Below are 8,897 nucleotides of genomic sequence, written 5' to 3' on the forward strand. Positions count from 1 at the left end.
CATCACTAGCATCTTTTGAGCGTAGGCGTATAGTCAGCCCTATATGGAAAATGGCGTCGCCGTTGCGTCGAGCAGCAGGCATATTAGAGTTCACTAGACGCCGGCGTTCGAGAGACGCTAGTGTGGAGTAGCTCTAACGTATCCCTGTAACCCTGAGTCCCGAAGTTTCCCAGCTGTCGCATAAAATGGAAAATCAATCCTGGTAACATGGTCACCAACGTCACCGGGCGACGACATTTCTGTACCAACGTTCAACAAACCGTGCTATATTATAATGTAGTTAGCAATCGCAAGTATTGTTAATACGTGGACAATGTTATTCAATGTTAATAGTCAAGGGTGAGTAACCCGCGCATGCGCGCGCAGTGTAGGTAGTATGTTTTGTATTGTGATACGCAATTGTTACATTAGATGGCGTAACGAACATGACACTGTGGTCGGTAGGTAGTATAGTGAGTGCTCCCGGTACTACTTTTCTATACAAATACAGTGCTGGAACCGGGAATTCCCGGTTCTCGCCATACAAACTCAGTAGGAGCATTCCCTAGTCGGTAGCCTCGACACATAAGGTGACATTCTGAGGCAACTGCAGCTGGATTACTGCTGCGACGTTGACGCGGGCGCTGTCACAGTCAAGTTCCTTGATAGAATGAGTGACGGATTGAACAATTTAACCGCGGCAGTAATGGGGCAGCGAACGTTAAAAACTCATTCATTAGAAACACCGAACTGCGTTCCAAAACCAGCATGCAACATGAAAGCCACCAAGCTAAAGTGGGACTGGGCAGGGAACGTCTGCCGAATGCACACAAACTACTCAAACTAGCCACAGACTGATGGATCCCACAGATGGATCTCGGGACAGAGGAAGATCAAAACGGAGATGGCGGGACGATCTTGATATATTTGTAAAGAGTGGCGGGAGTGTGCATTGGATAGAACCAAATGGCGGGAAACAGAAGAGGCCTTTGCCCACCAGTGGGACACTCTATAATAAAAAAAGTTATTCATAGTCATTATTTCTTACGCTCATGTCGTCAGCGTCAAGAAAGCGTAGCGACCTTACACCGTCCGCTAGTTCCGTCGCCCAGCTTATGCAATGATAACCGTAAAATTATAATAAAGCGACTGATTTGCTTATTACGAGCGCCGAGCGCCGAGCGCCGTGGGCCATGGAACAGTAGGGTCGACGTCGACATGCCGGTAGTGCGTACCGTATTTATATCTGGTACCTTGTTGTACCTATATTTCGCTGCATTTGTCACCCTCTTTCCACTCTCTCCTCTCATCTACTAAAAGATTAACTGGAAGAGATCAAAGGGATAATCTTGCCTTTGTATACTTATTACTAATTGTACCTATGTTATTTTTAACAAGCTTTTATTAGGTCGACCTGTATGTAACATAGTTAGTTACATGTGTCAGGTGGAATCTAAGGTAACTAATTTAACCATCTTCCAAGGATCGTAACGTCATGAAAATTGGCAGTTGTATGTAGTTCTGATGACAATACAATAATATGGTACTGTCGAACTGATCTGATGATGGAGACAGGAGGTGGCCATAGGAACTCTGTGATTAAACAACGCAACCTAATTGTGTTAGGGGTTTTTAGAATTGTCTCGATGAGTATTAGTTGTCTGTCGTAAGTACAGTCAGCGATAAAAGCTTTGTACCAAAAATGATTTTTTTGCCAAAAACTTATTACAATTGAAAATCTATCTTATATACAAACATACAGGTAAGTAATGTTCATTAGATTGTGATACCAAGAAGCTCAAAGTCGTTTAATGAAGAAAGCGTTTTTGGTTCAGAGGCTTCTAATATGTCTACTTCCTCCATCATGACTCCTCAGGCAATGGCAATATTCCACTGACGCTGTTAAGGAACATAAACAACACTCATATATGATAAAATAAATAATATATATGCATATGGACGTAGTATGTTACTGCTGATTTTGATGGTAACATCAGTTACGAATTTTCGGTAACGCCAGTTACGGTATATTTGGTCGATTTTTTAGAATGTGTGTTTGTTTATTTGCTTACTAATATGTATTTTTGTACAATAAAGAGTTTACTACCTACACAACCTACTACCACTACCTAAGCTTGCTATATCTTTACTTCAACCGAGCGAGCGCGAAGCGGGAGAGAAGGGTTTTCGTTTCTGCTTCGGAAAAAATATTTTTTATGTCTGTCTGAACTCCGACCGCGTTCTCTTCGGGTCGTATTTTGCAACCAATTCCACATAGTGAACTGTTAGAGCAGTTAGATGTGATATGGAAATCATTTTGTCGATATCCATTTATATATGCTTTCTTCCGTTTGTATGACCGTACTTTGAACTTACAGTTGCTCAGTATTATGAGATTATGACCAAACACATTTTGCCTGTTGAGAATATGGCCAATTAAATATGGTTAACAAAACATAACTACCTACTTATAGTTAAAAGTATTTCGGCTATGACTGATTAGTGATTACAGTATCAGTGAAACCTAGTTCACTTTCAAGGCTAGCCAGGCCATAAAGTCCTAAACGTTGCCAAGCTGGTTTAGACTATACATAGATAGAACTGTCACAAACATACACTTTCAAGAGTTTCAAGGGTATCGGCTTCGTGGGTCAACAGAGTTTGATCGACACTGGCACCGTGGCCTGACGGTATTATAGAATACCGTAATACATAACATACGTAATACATAATAGTATGTAGAAATATGGTAGGTATTAGGTACTAGGTACTATAAATGCGAATGTAACAGGGTGGGTAGCCAACATGCCAATCGTTTACGCTCCGTAGCGTAGCGAACGAAACGCCACTGTCAGACTGTCACTGTCGCACTAATATAGAGAGACACAAACACAAGCGTTTCATTAATTCAAGCGATTGTCACCTTGGCTAGGCACCACCCACAACTCTCAGGCCAATTCGAATACATACATACTTACGTTACGAACAAGTGCGAGCGAAATGCACGATGAATTTAGATGTTATTCCGATATTAGTAAAAGTCTGTTATCTCTTCATATTTAAACCGCTGAACCGATTTAGATGAATGAGTACAAAATATAGATAGGGCGACAGAAGTGTATATAGGGACCGCATTTAAGTGAATATAGATTCATCATAACATCATCATTGCTAATGTTTAAAAACAGGCGTTATATATAAATTTACTCGTCGGCTTGGGTTGGGTGCTCATCGGAGCATATTTATTTGAAGTTGTGTACTTAGGGACATGCACGGGAAAATAATAGCACAGTTACTTAGTATAGGTGTAAATAAATCTATTGAGCGAACATGGTACAATGTATAAAGTTGAAATTATTCAGTTAATATTTAAGTTACTTTTACTGACTAAAAGAAAGAACAACACAGAGGATACGTGCTATTTCATTGGAAAATCACATGTTTGTCACTATTAGAGAAGGGGTGTATTTGACTAGAAGAAGTGACTGGAGGTGACATGACTGGCAAGTTTTGTGATAATTTGCGTGTGGCGATGTTACGATGGTTACGGCGTCGAACTGTCAAAGACCACAGAAATGAAGCAAGTTGTAAAAGGAATATTACAGTTTGGCCGTGACATGCTATACCCACTTCTTACATGTTTATGATGACTACCACGTCACCTTTTTCAACTTTCTCGAGTCAAATAGGCCCCTCAGCTATTTGTCTGAATGAGCCAATTACTCTTTTATTCGTACTATTTGTAAGTTATGTAGGCGTTAGGCTACCTTTCCACTGAGGCGGAGATTGGTAGTCTTCTCCTCTGCTAGATTACAACCAATGTTATTGGTTGATACCCGCAAGTCTCGTCTCATCTCCACCTCAGTGGAAAGGCAGCATTATGCTTATTATAAATATTTTTTAGCAAAAACATCAAATCATAGCATTCTTCTGACATTTTTACTAAGGAACTGCTTATTAAATAGCAAATAAAACCTACATTTGAATTGAACTAACCTAAATAAAAACAGAGTATCAATCACATATAAATAGGTGTGGGTATATTTTCCTATTTCATTTAAATCTACGTCCAGTACATTTGTTAAGAGTATCGGGGTCCGCTAATTATCAAGACAATTATCGGATAATTCGGATCATTATCAGATTACTTTATTTATTTTCTAACCCCCTTATTTATAAAACTGTACGAGCCTGAGTTAGTTAAATTATGTCACAATGACAGATAAAGACAAAACAACGAATCGTAGCGAATTCAGGCTTTCAATGCTTTTATGAATTAACTACATAAATAAATATTTGAAGGATTAATTAAAATGTAAGCTAATATAAAATTGATAATTATTCTTTCGAACCCTAACACTGCTTGGCATTAAATGTACGTAAGTATTGCTAAAATACAGGATAAAAACATTTTTAAAATGTGTTAAACACAAGCATTGTAAGTTGCAAAGTGTTATTGATTGTAGGATAGGTGTAAGGCTGCCTTTCCACTGAGGTGGAGATGAGAGAGATGTGCGGGAATCTATCAACAGCAATGTACAACCACCTCTTCTCTGCTCCGCTGTAGTTATCTCTCCCTCGGTGGAAAGGCAGCCTTAGGTTTAAAAATTCATGCTTCGAATTTGACAGCTAATTATTACATCGTATGGCTTTATTCCTGAATAAAGACTTACAATTTTACTAACAAAAACCAAACTCACAGCTGACGTACCTGCCTGGGTGTCGTTACTATTAACAACTCTTTGCTAACGATGCTTTTATTTAACACAAAGATTTCCACAGTAATAAATTAACAAATAAATAATGTAAAAATTGTAAAAGGGCCCTTTAAATAAGTGGCGGAAAGAAAGACTTAAGTTAAAAATAAATTAAAAACAGATAAATAAAAAAATAAGTTAAGTAAGAAAAATCACAAAAATGCATAAATTTCATGACCCCTAGTGTATGAAACATGCGTAGTCTTGAGATCAGAGACACAGATTGCTTGTTTTTTCTTTAGCGATTATATAGCCAATTAAATTATGCAATAAGTATGAACACTTTTTTTTAATTTTCAAGTCTATTAACAGTAGCGTTAGGTAAGCGAGCACCTTATTGCTACAGATCAAGGTGAAGAAATGTGTAGATATTTATGAAATTAACTGTACAATTTTTTAGAGAGATTGCTTTTTCACAACTTATTTTTTCCAATTAAAATAGTTGGTCTCTGCTTGGACACATTATTAATATATCCATAAAAAGGTAGGTAACTACAATCGAGTCAACTCAATAAATTACATCTCAATACACAAGACCTATAACCTAGGCATACACTTTACAACTAACATTTTATGCGCTCAGATACTTATGGCGTTGGCCGTATAAAGTTACAATTTAATACACAACTTGTAAATAATATTACGCTAAATCTTTTCATAAATAATTAAAACTTGTCACCAGTCACACAACACACAACCACAAAAAAGGTTTTCTAGCCCTCTCGAGGCTTCAGATTGTAATCCATTTTTTGATCGCATATAATGGGCTTTCGGTTTCGGCTGACCCCATAGCAAAATGACAATTAGGTTGGAGCACATTTACATCGATAATTTTACACATGAAGCTTTGAGCTACTCTCATAACAGTAGACGAGAAATATTGCAAGGACTTTTGATCTGAGTCAAGGCATATTAAAAACAAAATGAAGATACATAGGTATATGTAGCTGAGGACACTGATGCTACACACCGAGAGTTCAAATACGCGTATGACGGCACAGTGATCCCTCTGCTGAGCTGGCTACTTCGCTGTATAGACAACACTCTGAGCCGCCCCATACAAGCGAAAATGGTGTCGCTGCACAGTTGCGCCAACGTTGCGTCGAGCAGCAGCCATAGGCCGACGTTCGGGGGACGCTCGTGTGGGGTCTCTCTCTGTCCCTTGTGGGTTGCCGCCTGCATGTCGAGCAGCCCACCCCGCCCCTCGCCCCGCCGCGCCGCGCCGGCTAGCTGCCGTCGCAGTACGCCGTCGCCCACGGCGGGTCGAGCTGCGGGTCCTGCAGCGGCCGCAGCAGCCGCGTCGACGTCCAGTGGTAAAAAATCTTAGCTCTAAAACCTTCACCGCGTCGCCGAAAGGAGTCCTCTGCGAAACGCGCCGCGGCGCATTCGACTCGGACCTTCCTCTGCGGCCCTTGCAATCCTACAGGAGGCTCCACGACCTCTTTAGTCACGTCGGAGGCACAGTTGCAAGGCTGCGCGCGCTGAACTGGCCGTCGTCGCAGACAGTACGGGCGAGTAAAATCCCGCTCCGCCGGCGGACGCTCCGATAAACACCGAATAAACTCTAGCGTTGCGTGCCTGCGTAACGCACCCACATATGCCGAACGCAGCGGTAGATCGAGATCTAAGACTTCCAACTTCGGCATAGAGGCGGCTAATTTTAAAACGCCTTCGGGCGTGATGCGGCATCGCCAGGCTTCCAACACCTTCAGATCAGGCAGTCGAGCGGCTAAGGCTGGAATATGTTCGTCGCCGAGCGCCGAGCCGCTCAGCGCGAGCTCTTCGATCCCTTTTGGCAACCGCACGATTACTTCGTCAAGATAAGTCCGTCGCACCATCACCGCGCCCGTTATGTGTAAGCGTCTCAGGCCTTGAGGCCGAGTAGCGCGTATCGCGTCTTCCGCGGACATCAACCAACAGCTATACAATTGAAGATTCACCATGTTCGCGCAGTCGCCGATGGCTTCATACATGTGTGCGCGTAAATCCGCGCATCGGAGAGTCAAATCAGTCAGGTGGTCTTTCCTGGCGCGAAGCAGCGCTAGCAACCTCGATGGTGGCGTGAACAGCGCCTCCCCAAACATGTGTAGACCTCGCAGCTGGCAGCGTTCAGCGCCAGGAAAACGGGCAGTGTAACTATTTACAACTAGTGACTGCAGTCGGTCAGCCACGGCGGAATCGGAGACGTCCCGCGCCGCGCACGCCGTGAACACATCTAAATGCCTCAAATTAGGTAACGCATCTAACAAAGCGATTTCCTCGTTGGAGAATCGGACGCCTGAATGGCAGGAAAGCTCTCGCAGTTGTTTCATGCGCATCGTAGCTGTGAGTAGGGAGGGTATAGAGCATTGTAGACCGGAGGTGACTATTAGAGAGCGGAGGGTGTTGGGTAAGCGCGGGAGTTGTAACCTGCAGTGTATGGAAGCGGCGCGCCGTCGTACTAGAGCGGCCCAGCGGCGGTTGACCCTCGCCGCGCCGGCCACCAGCTCGCGCGCCGGCAGCCGCTCCAGAATCAGCAGCAGCACTTCATCGGGCAGCCGCTCGATGCTCATGGGCCGTCGAGCCGCCGCGATCGCCGCTCTGCATTGCGGGCAATATAAACCCATGACTGTCAATTACTAGGGGAAATAGGCTCTATTGCGGTATTTTGCAATCTCCTGCAGATATACCCTGGACCATGACTTACGTATACTTTCGAAAAGCAGGCTATTGCTTAGACATTTTAGTCCTGTGTTGAGGCCCCATGGTTAGCATCACCTCGCCATGACTAGGAAAGATGTGATGATGCCGTGTTGATGGCTTGCACCTGAAACAGAACGAAATTTCTTTTGCGATTAATGTATACAATGCATAAATTAAATTGTATCTATTTGATCACATAGTTTTCATTAAAATATAATGGAAATCAAATCAATTAATTATACAAACTTGAATATATTTTTTATACCTAACTAGGGTTAAATAAGCATTGTATTGATAATGGTTAACCAGAAACTATCAAATCCAAATAAAAACAGTAAAAAAAAACCGGTCAAGTGCTTTGCGGACTCGCGTTCCAAGGGTTCCGTACATTACCCAATTTTTAACAATGTATTTTTTTATGTGGAACGTGACTGAAATGTCTATAAAAACCCATAGGGGTCGGATCAAAAAATAAGTAATTAAGTCTGACTCATGCTTGACTGCACATTTCTAATAGGTTTTCCTGTCATCTATAGGTAAAGAACTATTTTATATATATTTTTTTTAATTCTAAACACAGTAGTTTCGGAGATAAAGGGGGGAATGGTCGGACACAGGCAGACAGACAGACAGGCAGACAGATGCACAAGTGATCCTATAAGGGTCCCTTTTTTTCCTTTTGAGGTATGGAACCCTAAAAAGCGACAGTGTCATATTTGTCATAACTTGATGAGGGTCAAAATGGTGCTTTAGTTTAATCCCGCATGTACAAAACGGACTTTTGTCAAAATACCTAAATCTGAAAATATTAGCTTTATTCATTTAATTACAAAATTCTAACACAATAGTTATTTTAAAATAAGGGTTTCAGGTATGAATGTGGATTTATGAAAACGATTCATATATAGGTATTTATTTATATATATAACCACGCCCTTATTACATCGTTTTAAAGTCGCTGCAATAATGATAAGTAGGTACATATTTTGAACCGAAAATGTTACGCGTATAGCCCATATTAATATTCTTAACTACACATATAGCAAAAATAATGGATTGTGTCGCTACGTACACATTAGTTTTTAGTCTTTTTAACCATCTCCAAATCACCAACCACCAAGGACAACAAGAAAACAGCACAACATGCATAAGAAAAAATACATCGGATTTAAAAAGGATCCATAAACAAATACACTGCAAGAAAACCTAAAACCCAAGCACGACCTAATTCCAGAAAGGGAATCAAATTGTTTATAACAATCACCTGTTGTTTTTTGAGGGCTCGTATTTAGCAATTCAGCAAAATCGTGATTATTTACAAAATGTACACTGCAAAATCTGCACATTGCAGGTTAGCATTCATAAGATGACGTTGACAGATGGTCAGATGTATCGATAAATTGGTCCAAATCGAGCAGAAATTCTCCACCTGTGTAAAAAATAACTTAAAATATAATCATGAAATTTTTTATACTAATT

This window comes from Cydia splendana, chromosome 19 (assembly GCF_910591565.1).
Source record: "Cydia splendana chromosome 19, ilCydSple1.2, whole genome shotgun sequence".
In the NCBI taxonomy this organism is placed as follows: Eukaryota; Metazoa; Arthropoda; class Insecta; order Lepidoptera; family Tortricidae; genus Cydia; species Cydia splendana.